The 23,584-nt window shown below is 45.5% G+C and overlaps 1 long non-coding RNA gene across 3 annotated transcripts in view; it reads left to right on the forward strand.

Annotated features, from left to right (window-relative positions):
• Positions 1-23,584, forward strand: part of LOC112650388 (uncharacterized) — a 35,219-nt gene that overhangs the window by 3,491 nt on the left and 8,144 nt on the right. For 2 of the 3 annotated variants that reach the window (XR_003130128.3, XR_007414123.1), the window contains exons 2-5: positions 416-556; positions 984-2,941; positions 3,802-3,927; positions 7,828-8,000. This is a non-coding gene — a long non-coding RNA (uncharacterized LOC112650388). Of the gene's footprint in view, positions 1-415; positions 557-983; positions 2,942-3,801; positions 3,928-7,827; positions 8,001-12,836; positions 14,074-23,584 lie in introns of those variants that run through there. The other variant, XR_007414124.1, reaches the window with a different exon arrangement.

Genomic DNA, 23,584 nt, shown 5'->3' on the forward strand with positions numbered 1-23,584 from the left:
AGCCAGGTTGCTGCTTTGCTGAGCTTTCCCTTGCTCTGGGTTCTGCTGCACAAACCCCTGGTGTTGACTGAGGTTTTGTGCCTGTGGATGGTTCAAAAGAGGCAAAAGGGGTGAAGATTCCTTTAAAATGTGGAACACCTAATATGGGACAGGAAGTTACAGCCACACGGGTTGCTTGGTGTCAGGGCTCATCTCCAACACCCTCGCTTATAATCAGAGGAATCGCAGCCCAGAGAGGGGAGGGGACTTTTCTGAGAGCACAGAGCAGTCAGTGGCAAGGGATTCTGGGCCTTGAAGCCAGGTTCCTTGGCTCCTAGGCAAGTGCTCTTTCTGCCGAAGCTCCAAGGAAGGATGTGGGCTCGGGAAACACAGGCTGACTTTCTTTTTACACCGTGTCCCCTTCCTTTCTTACAAGTGTCCCCAGCAGAGAGAAGAGCTGAAGCATCCGCTCTCGGCTCTGATGTCGCCACACCTTGGTGGTGGTGGTGGTGGCGGCGGTGGTGGTGACTGCGATGGGCTCAGAAGCTGGGGGCCAATGACCTCGGGGCAAGTCCAGGTACGTCCACTTGTCTGCTCCTGCCTGGGTACGTGCTTTGGCTTTCTGGACTTCAGCTTTCCATCTGTGGAGTGGGGAGGTACAGCTGACCTCAGGGACAGTTCCCGGGGAGTAAATGAGATCATGGTTGTTAGGTACCTAATTCATCAGGCCTGTTTATCACACTGAGCAGCTGCCCCGCGTCCAGAGGGCCGCAGGCCTCAGGCGACCAGCTGGTAGAGGCAGGTGGGGGTGGGGATCCCGCCCTGCTCTCCAACCCCAGGGGTCCTCCCCACCCCCACCTCACCCCCTGTACCCCTGCTGCAGCCCCCCTTTCCCGCTGGCTCTGCGGCTCCCCCTCCCCATCTCCCCAAGCATCTGGAGCAGCTGACTCAAGCACCAATGAGATAATGTTTTTATTTGCTCTGTTTGTTTTTTGTTTATAAAGCTGGGCTCCTGGGAGAAGCCAGATCCAAAGGCAGGTCTGCGAAGTGAAGGTCAGCCCTGAGCTGACCACAGGACCACAGGGCCCGGGCCCAGCTGGGGAAAACACCAGGCCACCACACCTAATGGGCCTGTCCCAACCGCCCTGCCCTTGCACTGCGACAGCACTGCTCCTTGGTGCCCGGCCCCCGGCTGGCGGCTGTGGTGACCCAAGCAGAGCCTGCAAGGACACTGTCCCGGAGACCCTCAGGGGCTCACCGGAGAGGCTGAGGGACTATCGCCTAAGGCAACACAACACGATGGCGCGTGATGACAACGAAAGCTCATCGGCTCATTTGAGGATTAAATTAGTTGTAGCGAGTCCTTAAAAAAAGTCAACAATTATTCTTACGACAACTTTAGCATGTTAGAAGCGGCAAGGAGGCTCAGGGTCCTGTCCTGGGGGTGGGATGGCGTGGTGGGAAGGGGCCGGGGGTGTCTGATTGGCATCACGTGCCTCTAAGCCCATGTGTATCCTCATCACATAAACAGATACTTTCCTCTCCCTGCCGTGCGCCAGGATCCATGCTAGGCTCTGCCTTGGGGAGACCCCAGAGACGTGTTAAGACCCCATCCCTGCCCCACCAAAATCTTGTAGGGCTGGAAAGAAAGAGGACGCTGTGTGAAGCGTGCAGCAGTCTCCAGCATCACAAGCTCCTGGACCTCCCAGAGCCTCTGTTTCCTCAGCTGGACCTATATCCCTGGTATCAGAACCCTCTCTGTCCTACAGGGCTTCTGTGTGGATGAAACAAGACTGTCTATGCAGAGTGGTTAGTAGAGCTCCCAGGCCATTGTAGGAGCCCAGTCGGTGGGTGGATACGTGATGTGGATGAGGGAGCCCCTTGGAGGCAGCACGGGAAGGTGACATGGGGTCGAGGCATGAGCAGGGATGAGTCCAGAAGGCCGAGGCATCCACAGGAAGACAACTGGCGAGGAGGTGTGAGATGGTGCGGCGTTCTTGGAAAGTAGTGGCAGCTCGGGATGAAGGCCACGTTCCTTCTAGGGCATCTAGACGTGGCTGGGAAGGTAAGGAGTCGCTTCATGGGTTTCGAGGACCTCGAATGCCGATGTAAGGAATATAGATTTTGTCTCGCAGGCCAGTGGTTTCAATTCTCCCTCCCTCCTTCTCTTCCTTTCCCTTCCCTTCCCTTCCCTTCCCTTCCCTTCCCTTCCCTTCCCTTCCCTTCCCTTCCCTTCCCTTCCCTTCCCTTCCCTCCCCTCCCCTTCCTTCACTTTCTTCCTTCCTTCTTCCCTTCTTTTCCTCCCTCCCTTCCTGCCTCTCTTCCTTCTTTCCTTCCTCCTGGCCTACCCGATGTCTCCTTCTTTCCATCTTTCTCTCCTCTTGCCTTTCAGCTGTGGGATCTTTTGTTTAAAAGCAATCTTAAACAGAAGCCGAGTATAAAGAACAGAATGAGGAGAGGCTGCTCTGCTGGAGGAATAGCTGGGAGCCGTCAGAGCCTGGGTCCCCCCCCCCCCCCCCCGAGAAAGCAGAGCTCGACACGAGGGTTTGTGGGCAGGTAGTTGTTTTTTGGATGTCATCTCAGGGAATAGTAGTGGGGGGGGGGGGCACGAGGAAGCAAGCAGACCAATACAGGGGTGCTCTAGCGGACCGGTCATCACTACGGGCAGTGGGGCTGGAGTCTGCTGGGGCCCTCCTAGTAGCATATAGGAAGCATCTGTTTGAGGATGAAAATGGGGTCACTAATCCACCTGCTTCCCTCCCCTCGTTGGCTAAGGGCTGCTCCGTGGGGTGTTAGCTCCCTTGCATTTCCAGGTTTGCCCAAGCATAAGTACTGAACAGGTACCCACGGACACCCACCTACCTCATGACATCTGAGAAGCCCTTGGGTGGCAAGCGAGTGAGGCGGTGGTGCAGCTGCGAGAGGGCACCTCAGACCCCAGCAGCGACGGCTGCGGTATAAGGTGGGTTGCAAGGGTGTGAGGCGGGTCACAAGCAGCGTGAATGCAGCACCTCTCCCACAGCACAGGTGTGCAGAGAGGTGTGTCGGGGAGGAAGTCCACACGCATGACTGCCATGACGGACCAGGTGAACACTAGTGAGGGAGAACCCAAATCACCTAGAGTAGGAGGGGAGCAGAGGCATCATTTTGGAGAGTATGGGGAGGCCGAACCCCAGGGCTGTGTCTGGAGGCGGGAGTGACTGGAGTGGTGGCCCGGTGTCAGCTGCAAAGGGGGAGGAGGAACTGCAAAGGGGGGAGAGGTTTATCTGTTCTCTTGAAATGGGACTGGGCTTTTTCCTTTTCCAGGGGAAGGATAAAACGAGTCCCCAGCTTTCCCATAAGCCTCTACTAAACAACTCACTGAGTAAAACAAACAAAAAAAACCCTCCAAAATCAAGCAAATGGGGCTGGGGTATGGGTGCTTGCACAGGACTTGCTACTTTTTTTTTCCTGCTGCATTTTCTCTTGTATCTACAGAGCTTCCTCCCCCTCCCCTGTCTCGTAGACTCACAGACACTTGAAGCTGGAAAGACATTGTGTTTTTGCAGATGCAAAGCTGGCCACGATGACAAAGAGATCTACCTGTGTGTCGGGATTCCAGCTGTCACCCAGACCCAGTTCTCACGCCTGTGCCCTTCCCTGTGCCTCCCCTGTACCCCATTTTTATGCAGCTTTCTCATCCTAAAATGAGCCAAGGGACATTCCGAGGCTTTGGGTCAGCATCCCTTACCGAAACAAGCCCACAAACGAACAGCGTTGCCTTTAGAATATCCAATGCCATTTTGCTCTCCTAAGCCCCACTTCTCTCCTTGCTTCATCCAGGGTGAAACTGGTCCACGGAGCGGTAAAGCGATTTGCTCAAGGTCTCATGGCCGGAAGTGAGGCCTAGGCCTGAAACCAGGTTTCTTCCTGGATCTTCTCTCAGATGTAAGATGGGATTAAAACCATGTACGTATGGGAAGCACACGAGCACACGGCAGGTACCCATAACGTGCTGTCTTCTCCCTCCCTCTCGTGTGGTCTCTTTCACCAAACCATGCAGTTGCTCTCATACTTCCTCCAGCCAGTGCGTTCTGGAGGATTCTCTGGATCACTTTGTCCCTTTATAAAAGGACAAGGGTGGTCTAGAGACTCCCTGCAGTTCAGACAACTGCTCTAATTGCTCATTGCCTGTGCCTCACGGCCTTGAGGATAAAGTCTGGACTGCTCACCTTTGACTTGGGGCATACTCATGTGTACCCCAGCCCCTCTGATTCTGCCTTCGTGTGGAGACCATCCTGACCACTCTGGGTACAGTTCCCTGCCTTCTTGGTTATAGATCTACAGAGAGAGCACTCAGTGTCCTGGAAGTCATGGCCTCTTTGGGGAATCGTACCCACCACTAGGCCGTCCTTCTTGACAGTTAAACAAGCCTTTTTCATATCATGTTCCTCTGTTGATTAGCACGGGACAGGTACTCAGTAAATCCTTGTCAAGTTAGTGCAGTGATAGAAGAATACCTGGATCAGTGAAGCAACAAATAGGGCTAATACACCTGCCTTTCATGAGCTTACAGAGCTGTCGTGGTAAAGATACAAGAGGTGAGTGAGAGCAGCACAAAGTATGAGGTGTTGGACAAATATGGACCATTATCCCCATGGATTTAGCGTGTGTGCCCACATGGCCTCTGCTGGTGCCGTACGTATTGCTGTCTGGGTGGCAGGGGTCAAAGGAAACCTTGCAGGGTAACTATGTTTATTGTTAGAGAAGTAACCATGTTGTAGTTTCCGAATAGAGGTTGGCATGAAAAGCAGTCAGAGCATATTCAGGTCAACAGGGCCGACTCAAGCCAAAGAGCAGTCTGTGTCACTTAGCAGGTTACCTGGAAATTTCAAAGGGTTCAAGATGGTCTTAATTTCTTAACTGCACTCAACCTCTCAGAGTCTCAATTTTCTCAATGATAGACGGAGATCAAATAGCAACTGCCTCCCAGAGTGGTTGTGCTAGGATGATATGGTCTGGATCATGCGTGGGTGGGAAGGCACCCATCCGGGTGTCGGCCCCTGGCAAATGCTAAGTAAGTCGCTGTGGTGGGGGCGATGATCATGATATTGATGAGACAGGTGACTGATCATGCTCAGAAGCCACTGTGGCACCTGGCTTGCAGATCAAGCTAAGTAATATTTGTTAAAGAACAAATAAAGCCAGATCCTCCAGGAGAAGTGAATCAGGCAAGAGGGATAAACATGTGGAGTGAGTTACTCGGGAAAGCAATTGCAGCCAAGGCTCTAAATGAGTTCATGAGAAATCAGGTTTGTTTCTTTATAAGAGATGGATGAAAAATATGGTGAAAAAAAAACAGGAAACTGGGATCCTGATGAACCAGAAAGAAGGGCAGTAACTGAAAAAAGCCAGATGATTTCTTCTTTTTCTTAGTATTGGGTCCATCCAACAACAAATAGGGAACTTCTTCATATGAATGGTATTGTGGTCATTTCACTGGGCTGGGCTGCATGGCATGCTGGGATCTTGGGGATCTTTTGGGATCCTTTGAGATCTGTTGGCTGAGTAACTAACAAAGAGGGGAAATAAAGTCAGTCCTTGAGGAAGGATGGCAGAGATGAACTCAAGGAATTCTAAGTGCCCATTAGACAAGTGCCTTAGGTATAACCTGTCATGCTCCATGCACGGTGACAACTGATTAGACCAAAATTCACTCTCAGGCTAAAATCTAGACATCAAGTAATGAGCAGCAGCCTTGAGAACCTGGCTTGACCATCTGCCCTCCAGGTGTAATCCATATTATATGCTGATAAAGGGACGTGATCAGATTCCCTCTAACAATGTTATGAATATGGCATACAGAGGAAAATCAGCGAAAAAGAGTTGAAATAGCAGAGTAACCTGTGGGTAGAGGGACAAACAATCGGACACAGAGAGACACGTGGACAAGGGAGTGCTGGATGTTGGGGTACTAGAACAGGAAACCTGACGGCTGCTTCTAAAGACAAAAATTCCAGGCTGCTTGCTCTTGTTTCTCGCGCCACGGGCCATCATGGGAGCCATTCTCTTTGAAGCCTGGGAGAGCAGCTGCCTGTTTCTGAGACTTCCTTACGTTCCTGAGTATCCCCAAACCTCTGTGTCTCAGGCAACCTGATTTTTGTTATTTGCCACCTGAAAGATACCTGTCGACATGTTCTGTTTTGGGCCTGTGGGGTACCTACAATGAGATCCACATGGAAGGTCTGCAGATGAGACCCCTGGACCAGGTGTCTTCATTCCCTGGTCTTCCTGCACTGGTTCACTCTGGGTCTGCCTGCTTTAGGAAACAGCCCTACCCATTGACAGAAGGCCTGGGTGATGGGGAGATCCCAGGACTCAGAGAAGTCAATCTGAAGGAGATAGGTCCTCAGGACCCCAGCTGATTGGCCTAAGATGTCAGACCAGAAATTTGTCCAAGCAGGAGATGGGATAAATGTTGGGAGTGAGAGGGATGCCTGGGATATCAGTGGGCATCCCTTTTCTTAGACAAGGGGTGCTCTAAGCAGTCCATGGGTGCAGAGTTGCCCAATGGCTATAGCCAGGCTCACCTGACTGTCGGCAAGGACCAGTGGCAGCTCATTTATTGCTCTTGGAGAGGAGTGGCATGACCCCTCTTAGAGTTAACCTGTTGTGCCATGCTCCTCAGCTATGAACAACACTGCTGAGGGGACTCAGGTGGGGTAGGGATGGGCTTGTAAGCTGAGTTGGGTTGTTGGGTTGGCCTGGGAAGGCCAGGAGCCGACAGCTGCACTCGGGTTGATCCATTTGGTGCAGGCACTGATGAGATGTATTCCCTGCTCTTCTCTAAGCTGTGGTGTTGGTAAAGACCATGTCCCAGGCTTCTCTGTAGTTCTAGCGCCCGGCGTGGTGCCCAGCATACGGAAGGTACTCAGTAGATCCCTGCTGAATGTGCGGATAAATCATTTAGAGCTGGGGACATGCTGTCCTAAGAAAAAGCATAAATCTAAGATTCTAAATATTAAACTCTTCAATGTGAGACCTTCTCGAATAATCATAGGCAGGATTCATCAACACACTTCATGCTCGAAACAGAGGCAGCTGTGACATGGAGAAAACAATTTCTCATCTGGAGATGCTGGTTCAAATCCAGCCTTTAACAGTTTCTAGCAGTGGGGCGGGGAGGAGGGGGCTAGTAGAACTCCACCGAACATCTCCAAACATCTCCGTGTCTGCCTCTTTGAAAAATGAGGAACTGATGCCTATTCACGGGGTAACAGAGGATTTGGTGGGACGACATGTGAGAAAATAGCCTACAGCCGAGCTTGATAAATGTTTGTTGAATGGCAAATGCCATTGTGGTGACTCAAGTTCACCATGGCTCAGTTCTGCTTTTTTGCCTTGACTCATCCCCCTGTTGTCTGCCAGGAACCATGCTGTGCTCAGCCTGGTTCTTTCCGAGACCCAGAGGGACATTTACAAGGCTGGCATCTGGTAGGAAGCCACCCTTGATCACCTACTGCCTATGCTCGGGGGACAGGCAGTAACAGACAGACTCTGAAAGGGGGAGTCCTGGACCCCAAACGTGTGAGTCTTTGACTGAAGCCACTTCTTGGGGAGAATATGGGCACGTTCAGAGGGGAGAATTCAGCAGAGTCATCTGACTGGCACCCGATGGCGGCAGGAGATCCGCACCTTAGCCATGCCTCTGAGCTGACGCAAGCATCCTTTGGGTTAGAGGAGCCACGGGGTTAGTTTGCTGAATACACCATTAAATAAAGCAAGAGACAAGCAGAGATAAAGGTTAGGTATTTATAACACGATGCACCGGGAAAAGGTGGTGATAACCCCCCTATTATCTTTCCCAAGAGAACTGTGGACAAAGCAGCAGATTTCAACTGCAGAGGGCATGAGGACTCCCAGGGAGGCCTGCAGGAACATTGCAGAATGGGACGCATCCCTGCATTCATCGGCCGAGCAGTCTGAGCCAGGCTCTTTCTGTATGTTCTCTCTCATCCACGCTATAGTCCTACATACTAGAGGTTAGTATCCCTATTTTGGTGGAATGGAAGCTGATGCTCACACTTGTTACGTGGTCCATCTAAATCCAGGACACTTTTGAATGTCAGAGCCAGGACTCATCCGAAGTGTATTATTCTACAGAACCACGCTGCCCAGGGACCACTCTGGTTTATAAATTACATTTTAATGTTGTGTAAATGTTGTATACTTATTCTGTCAAAAGTTGGAGGAGCAGGACCCTTTTATTTAAAGGGGTGTTAGGAATGCTCTAACCAGTTTTCCATTGTACCTCACCGCTCTGTGCAGTAGGCATGTCACCGCAATGACACAGTGGCTCCATTCATGATCCTATTGAGAGGTTCTATTATCTTCGATCTCTCCGCAGCATGGCATTCCTGTGCATTCATGCATGTGTCAGCAGGACCCCTACTACGCACCAGGCACTGTGCAGTGGAGAAACCTTGGTCAGAATTACAAGGAAACGGAGTGGGTTTTACCTGCATAGACAGGTTCATGTTTAGAGCCTCTTTTTTTGTGTTGTAATTAGCTGACATTTGTAATGCTTCACAATTCAAGCAGGGTCTTCACGCTCACGTTCTCACTTGATCTTTGGCACAATCTTGGTAAAGCCATACAGGCCAGAGGGTGTTACTACATTTAAGTCGAGGTGCAGAGAGATTTGAATGACTTGTTTCAGATCGTTAAACCCCAAAAGGAAGGAATCTGCTTTTCCATCTTTCTCTTATCTCTTAAATTCAAGTTGCTCATGTTTGGGGATCCCTGGGTGGCTCAGCAGTTTGGCCCCTGTCTTTGGCCCAGGGCGTGATCCTGGAGTCCCAGGATCGAGTCCCGCGTCGGGCCTGCTTCTCCCTCTGCCTGTGTCTCTGCCTCTCTCTCTCTCTATGTCTATCATGAATAAATAAAACATAAAAATCTTTAAAAATAAATAAATAAATAAAATCTTAAAAAAATTGCTCATGTTTTTGAATCTCAATTTCTACAAAGCTTGAAATACATGTTTTTCTTTTCCTTTTTTAAAATCAGTTTTTATATTTTTTTCCACCACATACTGTAGGAATATGATTTTTAAAAAATCAAATACTACTAAAAGTCTTTTAATAAAGACTGCTGATCTCTTCTCTCTCTGTCCCTATTTATCAGTTCTGATGCCATATTCAGACATTTCAACTAGTTTAATGGTTTTTTAAAAATATATTTCTGAGTAAAATTTCTATGCCGCTTTTTACTTTGAGACTTCTGCTGAGCTAAACGTGATGGGCTGCTATTATTCTGATGTGGTGAGTGAGTAATTAGTTCTCATACACCACCGTCTTGATGTATGGAAAGTGAGATTTTATTGTGGTTTTGATTTGCATGTTCTGTAAAGGCTAATGATGTTGGGCATTTTTCGTGTGCTTATTGGCTACTTATATAGTGTCTTCAGAGAAATGTCTATTCAGACCATTTGCCCATTTTTAAATTGGGTTGTCATTTTATTATTGAGTTGGAAGAATTCTTCATATAGTCTGGATACGAGTACCTTGTCAGAAACATGAATTGTAAATATGTTCTCCTTAGCTGTGGGTTATTTTTTCACTTCCTTGATAGTGTTCTTTGAAGTACGAAAGTTTTACATTTTGAGCAAGTCCAATTTATCTGTATTTTCTTTTTTTACTTGTGCTTTGGCATCATATATAAAACTTTGCACAAACCATGGTAATGAAAATTTATTACCATAATGTCTTTCAAGAGTTATATAGTTATAGCTCTTACATTTAGGTATATCCAAATGCTGAGTTATTTTTTACATGGTATTGTTACATTTATTTTTAGATTGTTTACATCATTTGATTTATAAAATGATTATTTTTCTATTAATATTTCAATTTCTATCTTCCCTATTAATATTTCAATGACCTATAGCAGTTATGTACAGAAGTTGTTGATTTTTATATATTTATTTGCAACCAGTAGCCTTTCCAAACTCTATTAAGTGCTTACTTTTTTCTTTTGGGGTTAAGAAACAGAAGATAATAACTAGTTTTTAAATATCTTTGCTAATACCTATCTCTCTTTGTGCTTTATTTCACAGACTTCCAGAACAGTGTTATATGAGAACAGATGATAGTAAATGTCTGTGCTTTGTTCTTGAATTTAATGATAATGCACCTGGTGTTTAATTAATGATTTTTAAATTGACTTCTCACAATCTTCATTTTATTTATTTATTTATTTATTTATTTATTTATTTATTTATTTGTAGGCTTCACACCCAGCATGTGGGGCTTGAACCCATGGTCTTGAGATCAAGACCTGAGCTGAGATCAAGAGTTGGCTGAGCCAGCCAGGTCTCCCAACTTCTCACATTCTTTATCATATAAGAACTATCCTTCTATTCCTTCTGTACTATTTCTAGTTTAATCAGAAAAGTATAGTAAATGTCATTAAGATTATCATTTTTTTTCTTTCTTTAATCTGACGTAATGTTGTAATGCAGTTATTAACATTTTCGGTATTGAACCATCCTTGCATTTCTGGACTGAATATTGCTTGGTCAGATGTATTATTCTTTTAAGATGCTGCTGGTTTGGATCTGCTCACACACTAGTTATTACACTTGCAGAGATGATACTGCCCAACATTAATCTATGCCAAATTCCTTTTCTTGAGCCAAGCCAAACAACATGAAGTCAGTGAGGAGGAGGTTAGTAAGAGAAAGCCTAGATGAGATTTCGAGATTTGATTTCTATTCATTTTGGATAACCTGGTCATTGCCCATCTGACAAAAATGCTTGTTCTATAGCATAGTTTCTCACTCCAATGTCCTGCCTCTATTTTAATAAAGCACAGAAAGAAAGTGCTGAAGCATCACAGGACAGTCTTAGTAACATTAAAATGCAATAGCTCAATAGTTATATGGCCATTTATTAAGTGTTTTCAACATGTCATACTATACTTGATGCTACATATGTTATTTCTTCCTCCTCCATCTCCTCTGCTTCTTCTTCTCCTTCCCCCCTCTTCCTTTCCTCCTCTTCCAATTCCTCTTCTTCGTCCTCCCCATCTTATTCTTATTCTTGGCAAGGAAACACATTGTCATATTAATTTGTGTTTTCTATTTGGCAAGGGATTGGAAAATTGTCTAGAGTACACGTTCCCTCACCTTGGGCGAGTTTATCAGAAGCTTTTGTGTTGCAGCACTGCAGAGAGAAGGCATCTAAAAGACACCCTCATACCTATTCCCACCCTTAGGCTTTTGTTTGAGATACTTATTGAGGGAAGTTAGTGTTTGGGGTGGAGAAGAAGGCAGAACTGGCCCTACAAGGTAGACAGAGGTTATCATCCCAGAGCCTGGGGGTGGGGGGAACATGCTATGGCAGGTCCCAGAAGTGACAGAAACTCATGCAGCATCCTGAAAAGTGCCAGGATCTTTGACAACAGAGTGGTGCATGAATGCCACAGAATTGACTACCGAGAGTCAACATCTTGGGACGCTTGCAACATAGCTGAGTGCGCATGCTTAGCATGATGCCAGAGAGTTTCCTGTTTGTGAATGGAAACATTTTTATTTTATCATCTCAGTGAATAGCTGTGGAGTTGAGAACAGAATACATTCTTCCATTTTTCAGGCACTCAGTATTTGCACATGTCCAGAAGGAAGATGAGAGTTTCCCCTGAGATCCCCCTTACCAAAGTGATGGTTTGCTTCTCACACCTCAGTGTTGGGGAGCAAATTTCTGTCTTCTATTTATACAACTCTTGTTTGAACCTTAGGAAGTTTTGGGGGTTATAAAAATCATTATTCCCATTTCCAAATAAAAAAATTAATGCCCAGAGAGGTTAAGTAACTTGTACAAGGTCATGATATCATTTTTTAAAAAGATTTTATTTATTTATTCATGACAGACAGACAGACAGACAGACACACACACACAGAATGCAAGCATGGAGGGGGGGGTGCACCGAGGGAGAAGGAGAGAGAAACTCAAGCAGAATCCATGCTGAGTGCAGAGCCCAACAGGGGGCTCGATCCCACAGCCCTGAGATCATGGCCTGAGTTGAAACCAGCAGTTTGATCCTCAACCAATTGTATCACCCAGGTGTACTGGGTCATGATATCATTTTAAGTTGTCCTGAGTTCAGAAACCATGGTTCAATAACTACACTATGTTGCCTTGCTTAAAAAAGAGACAGAGAGAGAAGCTATTTCTTATGGGAGAGATTACTTTGTGCCAGGCAAAAGGTTAAATGCCATATATATGTACCTAGGTATACAGATATAAATGGATATATAGATATATGCATTTATTAATTAGCTGATGTAATCTCCATTCCCTGCAAGAAACTTTCAAGGAAGTTCTTCCAATTATATTAATCATCTCATCTTATCATAAAGCAAAAGATGGAGAGTCATGCTGGTAGTGTTGAGCTCCAGTTCTGCTGCTAACTCTGCACTTTATTTCCTTCCTTTGTGACATGAGAAGAGCAAAACTTGCCTCTCCATATTATTATGAGTATTGAGTGAGGTATTGGAAATAGCAGGCCTTGCTGACTGTAAAAAGATGTGCACACGTGGACCTCACTTTCTATTGAGACTTGCAGCCTGTATTGGTCATGTCGCCTGAGAGCCTCTCTCAGCAGTTACCAGGACACTGAGACATACATTACAATGCAGAGGGGACCAAACCACCAGGAGTTGGACACCGGCCTTGGAAACTGATTGTTTACATTTGTTTGTAGTCTCCTTGAAGCAGAGGTTAGGTCATAGTTCTTCGGACCTGGCAAAGTCAACTGGAAACTGCTCATGGCCAGGCACCCCACCTGATTGCTTCTTTCCAACCCTTCCCTGCATTTAGGGAAGACAGACGACAAGATGCACTCTCACCATCACACCAAGGAATCTCCCTTTGGCAGCTCTTCCAGGCAGCAGAAATGTCAAAGATCCACGTGTGCCGTCCATCCGCAGGGTCCAGAAGGTGATCTTCCGGGGAGCTTCCAGGGAAATCAAGCCATCATGGGGAAGGTCCAGAGAGACTTGCTGTGCAGGTATCTGCACGCAGGATGACATCAAGGCACGTGTCTGTGGTCTGAGGTTTGCTGCTTGGCGTTTGGTATAGAAAGTCATTCAGGACAAACTGCTCATCGAGGCTAGCAAGGAAGGGGTCTAATGTATTTGTGAAAGAGTTACCACAGTCAGCCTCATTGGGGTCACAGCTCAGAACACCCCTAAAATGCAGTCATACTATGTCACAGGCAATGAGAGGTTCCAGGGGAAAAGCAGTAGGAAACCACTGAGATTTACAGACTTCTTTTTCACTCCTACTGGGAGAGTGGGTCTTGGGAAAGAAGGCATTCGGGAGACAGCAAGAATCACCGTGAGGATAGAGACCCATCTTTCACTCTGCTCCTGCCGAACTCCAGGGTACCTGACAATGCCCAGGGCACACCTGATGTGCCATAAACATTGGTTGGTAACTGAGTCAATGAGTCTTTCAGCAGGGAGTGGGGGTGGTCCCACCTGCTCTAAGTCTCTGTACAGTTTAACAATTTCTTCTCGTGGAGGAATAAATTCGGCACTAACCCCCAGTCATTTTCCCCATCAAGAATTAGGATGCGAGGTAGGAAATGAGAAATGGTCGTAGGCACAGAATCAGAAGTCCTGGGTCTGATTCCTGGCTCTTCCTCTGACCAGTGGGTGGGCCACGGAGAAGTCACATAAACGTTTTGAGCTTCAATTTCCTTACTGAAAATTGACAGTAATAATTCCGATGTCTTGAGGCTGTGGCTTTTTTTCTTTTCCTAATTCAGTGAAAAAAATGTGCGTGATCTGCCAATACAGTTTCTGGGAGGTGGCAGTTAAGAGTAAGAGCACATGTTCTGGCATCAGCACGTATTCAGATTCTGGTTCTGCCGCTTACGAGATGAGTGTCCTTAGGCCGGTTACTTCACTTTTCCGTCTCTTCTTCATCTCTAAAAAAAAGGATATAGTGATATCTGTTGCAGGAGGTTGAAGGGATAATTAATGTAAACTAGTTAACACGCTGCCTGGAATATGACAAGCGCTTTATTATGATTATTACTACTGTTAGAAAAAGAAGCATTTTTCATTTGCATATCAGCTTTTGATAAGATAAAGCTGCTTATTGTTTCTCAAGGATTTCTCTTTTTTCTTTTTTAAATATACTCTGAAGAAGCACAGGCACCCCATGCTGTTGAGTGTTCACTACAGAGTTTCAGTGCAGCATGCCATTTTTTTTGCATGTTTCTTGTTTTGGAACAGAACCATGAAAACACGCAAGGGCTTTATAAAGCAGACAACATCCTCTGTCCTTCCCCAGGTCTCCAGGACATAATCCAAGTTCATGATGCATTGAAGAAAGAAGTGTAAACCACGGACACCTATCACACTGAGACAACATGTGGCTCTTTTTCCAGTGTGATCTCACGGAGAATTCCCAGGTCATACAAGGTTTCTGAGCTTGAGTTTCCCATCTCTCAAAAGGGGATTCCGGATTCATAGTATTAGGATGAGGCTCAAAGTACTTTCTCTGTATGAAAAAGTTTTTTACCTGGAAGAAGATTGATACAGAGTACTACGATGTGGTCCTCAGGGCAAATCCCTCATGCGCCCCCCTTCTGGGTCCCTGGTGGTTGAAAACACCTTATAAGGACCCTCCTCTTTCTTGCTCACTGAATCTTCTAGAGTCCCCAGAAAACAGAATTTCTCTCTCTACCTTCGTCTCTGCCCAAAGGAAACTGCGGCATTTTCATGATCTTTTGCCTTATAGCTGACATCTCCCTTCTTATACTAATGCAAAGAGGCTGCTCACAGAAATTCTAAAGGTCAGAATTCCTAATCACACACTCCCACTGCCTTGCAATCTTATCAACTTATGGCTTATGAATGGCATTCCCACAGGAAAGACTGTTCATAAAAGCTGGCTCAAGCCCCAGGGCCACCTCCCTTTCTTACCTTCCTCTTGCTTCCTGTAAGGCCTTGGGTGTTTGATCCCCAGGTTATGGGATTGGGGAGCACAACCTGGAGGACCCAGAACTGGAGCAAGTTCCTGTCTTTTTTTTTTTTTTTTTAAGATTTTATTTATTTATTCACGAGAGATACAGAGAGAGAGAGAGAGAGAGGCAGAGACACAGGCAGAAGGAGAAGCCGGCTCCTCAAGGAGCCTGATGTGGGGACTCAATCTCGGGACTCTGGGATCACGCCTTGAGCCCAAGGCAGATGCTCAACCACTGAGCCACCCAGGCATCCCAGCTGGTTCCTGTCTTGGTCACACAGGGCTCAAGACCCAGAGGTGAGTCAAGCCAGATTCCCTGCAGGCAAGCCTAGGTCCAAATACCGGGTTGCCTGCATTGTAACCCTATTGCCTTACCGGATGCTATTCTATGGCCAATTTTATTCTTGCAACATTGTGAGGTAAGAATAATTTGCCAGCCCTCCAGATTAGAGAATGGAGGGACAGAGAGGTTCAGCGACCTATCTGAAGTCACACAGCTGCTAAGTGGCAGAGCTGGAATCCAAATGGGAATCCGCCTGATGCTCAACCTCAGTTTCTTTCCCCCCCGTAACAGACTACCTCCAGAACGTCAGATGAGATAAGTTTGTGGGCTGACTCCTAGAGCTATTTTGCCTTGGTAGTAAAGGCATTTTTCAAATGAGGGTAGAGTATTAATGAATAATTTTCCTAGGAGGTTTGAATGCTGGGAATGCTGGAATGCTGGCGAGAGCATTAAATGAGTACCAGCAGCTGCATCAGCTGGGCAGTTTTCCTCCTGAGTCTTCTGGTCTCAAGGACCCAGAGGTTATTTCTGATTACATCAGCAGCCGTGCAGATCCAGTTCAGGAATCTTGAAACCACATATGTGACTCACATGTCGTTGTTATAACAGTAGGAAACACATTAACTCGGCTTTAAAGAGCGTTCATTGAAAAGTTGGCCTCTCAGAAACCAGTTTCTTGGTTTGTGAAGCACACCATCTAAGCCTTCCTCCTGACGACAGTGTCATAGCGTGAGCCTGTATGTTATGTGACCTGACAGCTTAACAAGACTATATTTGCTTTTGCAGACTCTGTGTTCCAGCACATTCCACTGAACTTATAGCAGGTGACTAATGGGTATTTCACCACCATGACATTTTGAGTTGCAAGCCATAGGGATGGTCATTTGATTGAATAATACATTAAAAATGTTTTTTAAGACTTGTATTACAAAATCATTCTGTGGAAATCATAAGCAAAAGTTCTTGCAGTCTGCTTGGGGACGGACAATGCTGCTGGTCTATTACAGACATTTCTGAATGAAGGAAGGTGTCGCTTCTCTTTTCCAGGTACATGCTGTTGATTCTTTTTCTGGATTTTTATGTGCTCAAAATCAGAGTTTTTCCATAGTTGGATCACCAGGGTGGGTGGGGTCTCAGAAATCCTTACATTCTGCAGTGTTCACATGGGAGTTGAAGACCCAAAGCATATGCTAGGGGATAGGAACTGGGGCAGGACAGAAATTATTAGTTCCAGCCAAGCATGAGTTCATTGTCAAGTTCTACTCCTGTCCTGGCTGTAGGATCTTGGAAGAGTCACTGAGCTTCTTCGTATCTCAGTTTCCTTGTATCTAAAATGGGGGAAATAATTTTACTTCTCAAGGGAGCGCTGTGAGGATTAAAATAAGAAGATGGATAGAAAATGCCTGGTATATACTAAGTGCTCAGATATGTGGTGGTATTCGTGTCTTTGTCTCTGGGAGTAGAGGACAACCATATAAACAGTGAAACAAGTTCTTGAGTTAAGGCACAGGGGCTGTCACAGAACCTGGGGGGACAGAATCTGGTAGGGCCAGAGTTACTGGAGGAGAAGGAGGGAGGAACCAGCAGTGCTCCCTTACTAAATGCCTGCCACCATGTGCCAGGGATTAGAGTGGGTGTCAGACGAAACAGGATAAGTTCTGTTAAAAGATATGAGACTCTAACTTGTGTGGACTGGTTTGACTTAAGAGCTTTGCTCTTTAGGGTTTTCTCTCTCCTGCTTTTTTAGGTGATATAGGGAGAAAGGGAAAGGAACATATGCTTTTATTTACTTGAGGGAGGAAAAAAAGAGAGAGAGAGAAAGAAAACAGAAACTAATGTTGGGCCATTAAAACTCTGGTAAAAACTGAAATGGCGGTGCCTTGAGATTTTCTTGTCATGTTAATAGGTTCTTGGGTATAAAATGATGGAGCAACAGGGGTCTAGTAGTTATTATTGGAAAATTAAATAAGAAGATAGCCACAAAGATAAAGACCTGATTTGATAGTTCTCTAGACTTGGGTTTGTTTACTGTAAAGAAAGTAAAAGCAGCTTGATTTGAGTTTGTATTTGGCTTTGCAGGGAGCTTTGTGTGGGTGATTTTGCATATGCACAGGCGCTGCCTTCCAAGAAATGCCAGCATCTGCACAACTGGGAGGCATGCTCTGGTTTGCTCATAAAAGTCTTTATCGTCTTTGAGAAAGTGATTCAACTGGTCTTGATGGGCAGCCGGATAGAAAAATCTAGTGAAAGAGGGGACATGACCAAGCTCATATGGACACAGAGGCTCAACAAACATGGCTTTGCAACAGCCTCTATAAAGTGGCTTCAAAAGATTTATTTGAACAGTGTCCATCACACTGTGGATGCATGCCAAACAGCCCGTGTGGACCTAAACTGCATTATATCTACTCAGTAGGGTGTGTGATGAAGCAGAACTTTCTCAGGCCCACCCTACCCTGAGAACTCCATTAAAAGTTTGTTGACCATTTCCTACTATAGAGATACCACATTAAAGCTACATAAAGCCTAGGGGCCAAACTCACTTGGGGCGGGGGGACATGGATGAATGAGTGGACATGTTGATACTCTCTCTGTCCGGATCCCCTCAGATTCCTTTTACATTTCTAGGTACTCCTTCTCTGCTTCTGATGCCCTTGTTTCTAACAGACAGCTCTCCTGGGATACTGTGGCCATTTTGCCCAATAGCTCAAAGAGCTGGCTATACCCAGGAGTTACACCACATGCTGGGTGGTCCTTTGCCAATGATGAACTGTAGTGAAGAATCCGAATACTCAACTCCCCTGCCTTAAATCTGGATGTGCTCAGGTGTCATTTCTACTTCAGAGCCTCCTGTAGGATCAGGTGGGAGCTGGACTTACCCTGGAATTGTACCCTTGTACAATTGTGCGCCTTCCTCCCTTTTCCTCATTTGTTTTTCTATAGGCTCTTCTGGGGACATTTCCCTAATAAATCACTTGCATTTGAATTGTCATCTTAAAGTCTGCTTCTAGAGAAACTGCCTTAAGGTAATGAATTAATCCAAATGCTTCATATTGGAATGCTGTGTGTATATGTGTCTATGTGTACAATTTTAACTATTCTAAGCCTCTTTTCATGGCATAAAAGGGACCTGTTTGGTAGGGAGATCTTATAGTTCTCCTAGGAAGGAAAAAGTTGATTCTTTCCATCCCTATGTTGGGAGTGGAGGCAGGGATCCCTAGACTGGGACTACAGACTGTGGGTGGTGAGAGCAATCTCTGCTAGGAGCTATGAAGAAGGTGGTACTTTGACTCAGAGCGAATCAGGAGAGAGAGACACTGAAGAGAGAGAGAGAGACATCGAGAAAGAGGGAGAGAGAAAGAACAAGAGCACTAGCAGCTTGGACTAGTATCGGTGATGTAAAGTGTCCCAAGACCCCTTGAGCAGCTACTGTTTCAAGCATTGGCAGTTGGAAGACGTCACAAGTGTCTACCTTTACAAATCTGTGGAGCATACAAATTTCCTTGGGAATGCCCAGGAAATAATGGAGACCATGAGATCCTGATATTTTTCAAGAGATAGCTACCAATTTTGGAGACATTCAGACCATATTGTCACAGGTTCCTAATGATACCAATAGCCCAAGGAAATATTATATGTGTTTGTAGACTCAGCTGCCTCTGAGAGTCGGGGGCTCACCATTAGTGGAAACACCCAAACAGAGATGGGAGGAGCAGCAATGGGCACATTGTACCTGGGATTCCAGTGTCAACTGGGTGACAGAGGTGGCCCAGTTACCTCAACATTTTAAACTTCTTCACTTATGACTGAGCCTTTGAGAGAATAAAGCCTATTTGGGTGCAGATCTTATTTGTGAAAATTAAACTTCAAATATGTAATACATTTTCTTTTTAGTGTGAATGGTGGCTCTGGGCTCTGACCTGAGGTACCCAGGGCCTTCTCATGGCACAGTGACTGGAGCCCATTCTTTTTCTTGGGAATTGTCAGAAGAGCTAAGAACTCTGGGAGAGGTGTGGGAGCAGGGAAGCAATGTCTCCTTACTTGGCTAGTATTGTCCAAGTTGAGAAAAGGATAACTATTGATGGAGGTTACCAAATTGTCCCAAAGAGAACAAGCAAATAGTTTCATGGAAAATGCCCAGCTCTGAACTCCTGTAACTTTTCACAAAGCAGGGTGGTTATGAGAAGGAGAATAGGTGGGTCCATGTCCTTGACCTTCCCTTGGAGACAACGCGGTCTGGATAAGAGAGGGTTACACTGTGCATGGAGGACTCAGTACTTTCCTTCTCCATTCACCCAAAATCCCACTGGGATATTCTAATCTCCTTGGAACATGCTGCATTATCTGTACTTTTAGCACAGCTCACGTTTCAAATGGCAAGCTGCAGAGCGATCTGATTGTTTTATAGGCACAGCCAAGAGAGGAGCTCCGATTCCTTTCTCTTGGCCAGGTGCCCTCTTTGAGGGAGAAGACCTGTGGTGTATAGAGACCAGCCAAGTGCTTAAAGATTTCAGAAACTTCAAAGGCAGGGGAGGGGCCAGCAACAATAAAATGGAAAATGATAAACATTCAGCTTAAAGACGAGCGGAGTTACAATCCCTGAGAAATTACTCTGAGCGGAGTGAGGGGCTGATTCTCAGAGGCCCGTGGCAACATTCCACGGCATTACACAATGTTCCAAGAAGCAATTATTAGCTTTGTTTTAGTTGTGATTAGCACAGTTAATGACTCGTAGAGGCGGAAAGACAATGCAAGTGGGAAGGTGAGCCCACAGAAAGGGGTTTCTGCTCCAGCCCCATACTCACCAAGTAAGGGGAGCTCATCTCACCTTTCAGGGGCCTCCACCCATTTTGAAATTTCAGTTTTGAAACTATCGTATAAGGAGAAGCCAGGTTGTTTTTAAAAGGCAAAAGCCATTGCTGTCGAATAGCTAGATGAGATCTGTATTATTAAAGGACCCGTCACTTCCTGTGAGCAGAGCTATGCCACGGGACTCTATGTCACTAGGGTCATGTCTACACAAAGGCCAGAGGACAGTCAAAGAGATCAGCTGGAATGTTGAGGTGCAAAGTATTGGAAGAGCTCAGCCTGACTGTCCTGAGGGATTTAAACAGCTCAAGCAGCAGAAAACAAAAACAAAAACAAAAACAAAAGTAGGTAGATTAAATTCAACAATGGTATGTGAGCATTTCCTATGCGCCTGACACTTTTCTAGGGACGTGAGATATACCAGTGATCAGACCATAGAACCTTTCTCTTGTGCAGCTTCTATTCTAGAGAAGGAGACAGACAATAAATGAAAATCACAGTCATAAGTAGTATGCTCTAAGTCAATAGCACTGTGGGATAGAAGAAATGGTGAGCATGGGGAGGAATATCGAGAGGGTTTGGAAAGAGGCTGCAGAATTAAGCAGGTGGTCAATCTGGAGCCTTTAAGATAGAGAGATCAGAGCAAAGACCTGAAGAAAGTGGTGAAGGTAGCCTACAGGTGTCAGCAGGAGGAGCGCTCCAGAGAGTTTTGAGTTCTCTCAAAGGGTCAGGCCAACAGTTATGCCCTATGTGTGCCAGAAGGGTGGGGAAGCCCATGGGGCTACGGTGGAACGAGGGATGTGGAGAGAGGATGGAGATTCAGACAGGTAAGGGGTAGAGGAGAGCCCGCCAGGTCTCTGAGGCCATTGCGAAGACCCTGTGAGGGCACAATGTTGCCTACGCTAAATCTGAATGCCTAGGGAACTTGAATATCTCGGACAGAAGAACATATAGAGACAGAAAAAAAAAATCATACAGTCCCTACCTTCAAGAAGTCCAGTGGACTTCTTGGTGCAAAGATAGATAATTACACATATAATAATAATAATAATAATAATAATAATAATAATATATAAACAGATAGTATAGTCCACAAAGTCTATGATGTAGGGATAGAGAGCAAGGTCCACAATCCTGTTTGGAAGAGGCAGGGAGGATTTCTTAGAAGAGAAGGTCTATGCACCGACTGGTTAAAGTCAAGGGTAAGCTTGTCGGGTGTTACTTTACAGATGTGTCTGGGAGGACATTGAGTCTCCAAGGATGGGCCTCCAAGGTGGCTTGCCCCAAGGTACTCAGCTAAACTTGGCCTCCAGTCCAGGCTACTTTCTACCAAAGCAGGTGCTTCACCCATGCTCGGAACCAGTGGGAGTTCTGTTTGTGAAGTGACTCTTCACCTCCCTGCTGAGGTCATGGGATGGAGGAGAGCTTTCGCTCAGCTTGCTGTTGCTGACGTCACCGGCTGCACTCTGTAAGAGAGCCTCTCTCTTCCCCTTCAATAAAATCTAGACTGGGGACATGGCTAAGATGACCCTGCACAAATGAATTTTCCATGCTGGGGAATCCTAGAGCAGAACAAGGAAGGACCCATCAAACAGAAAATATGTGGGTAATTTAATTAAGGATTCACTGGAGACTTCAAGTCTTCAAGGTCAGCAACCAGAGTATCGAAATGTATTCTTCTGGGTGGAGCAGAAAGTTAGCAAAATTGATATTAAGAAGACCTGGGGCCACGTGCAGGTTCAATCACTTGCTTGCTATGTGACCATGGGCCCGTTTTCCTTCTCTGTTATATGAGATCATAATACTTGCCTTCCTCATCTCCCAGGACTATCCTGAGGATCGTGAATGCGATAGCATGTGGTAAACTATAAAGTGCTGTACTTACTGTTTGGACAATATGACACACTTTTGCAATCTTATGAATACGCATTATCTTTGTATCAGAAATGTAAAACCTCACAATGATTCTCCTCTAAAACCTTCATGTCACAGAAGAGCAAACAGGGGCCCATTTAAATTGCCTAGCACATTAGAGGCAAAGGCAGGCCCGGGTCCCCTGATTCATCTTTCAAATAGGTTACAGAATGTAGCCAGTAGACCATGTGAATGAACGTTCTTCCTGCTTCTGGCTGAGTCAGAGACACAGGAAGTACCGTTTCCTCTTGGGGCTCTTCCACTGAAAGCACCTTGCATTTCCTTCCATAATAAGCACTTTCACTGGTCTTAAAAACATTTCTTTTTAAAATAGTTGACTACTTGTCAAGAATCTACTGAATACTGGACTGCTGTAGACGCTTGAATGAAAACCCTCCTAGGAACTCAGGGAGTTATTTGTAACCAACCCCATTTTGCAGAGGAGAACACTGAGTCTCTGAGCTGGAGTGACTTCCCCACCATCACACGGTTAGAAGACAACAAAGCAGGGGAGGGGAGGCCCCCTCTGAAGGCACGATGCCCAGTACCTTTCCACTTTACCAAGACCATAGATGCCACTTTCCCTTTTAGCCTCTGGCAGAAGCTAGAAGTCTGGATTGGAAAGGACTTACTTAAAGGAAGCAACTGAAAAAGTGGAATCTGTCTTCATGAACAGACCTGATGAGTAGAATTAATGTCACAAATTAGGCTTTCGCGATGACCTGAATTTTTTTTTTCTTTACAAGATTGCAAACAACGGAGCTAACCATATTTTCCATACACACAATGACTTTTATCCAAAGCAGTTTCACAAATATGGTGTAGATGAATCATAGGTAGGATTTATGAGTGAGTGCAACATGTAGCAATGTGGGAGGGCCTATTAGAGACAGTGTCTATGTAATAACAGAAGCACTGAAATCACAACTGCTTAAATCACAGATACTTGGCAGAGAGGAGAGATTCATTGCTATTGTAAATATACCAGAGGATAAAGAAAAGAGTGAAAATTACCCAAATTTAGTTATCTAGAAGCGATCACGTGTGACACTGCAATGTATTTTTTCCTTTCTGTCCCTGAATGTTGCTTTTTGAAAGCATTAGCTGGAATTAGACTGTATGTGAATTTGCTTATTTTGCTTTTTTCACTTGGTGTTATTAGTATTATTTACTATGATATAAAACATGCTTCAAAAAAGCATAGTTAGTGGATAAATCATATTCCATTACTGGAATGAAAGAAAAAAATATTGGAGAAACACCCTGGAGGAGTGAATGAGAATAAAAACCAAATGTGGAAAAAGGACTCATCTGAGTTCCAGGTTTTTGAAGCAAAAGATAAGGTCTTTATGAGAGAAGACAGAGTGGACTCTCTCATTTCAGTGACAGCCTGGGCTCCCTAATTCTAGTTAACATTCTCATGGCATCATTTTGGCTGACTTTGTTAAACTGGCGGGGTGTCCTAGCACAGGGACTGGTAAACATTTTCTGTCAAGGGCCAGATAGCGAGTAGTTTAGGTCTTGAGGGTCATATGTTCTCTATTGTAACTACTCAGTTTGGCCAGTGTAGCAGGAAAGCAGCCAT

This window comes from Canis lupus, chromosome 11 (assembly GCF_003254725.2).
Source record: "Canis lupus dingo isolate Sandy chromosome 11, ASM325472v2, whole genome shotgun sequence".
In the NCBI taxonomy this organism is placed as follows: domain Eukaryota; kingdom Metazoa; phylum Chordata; class Mammalia; order Carnivora; family Canidae; genus Canis; species Canis lupus.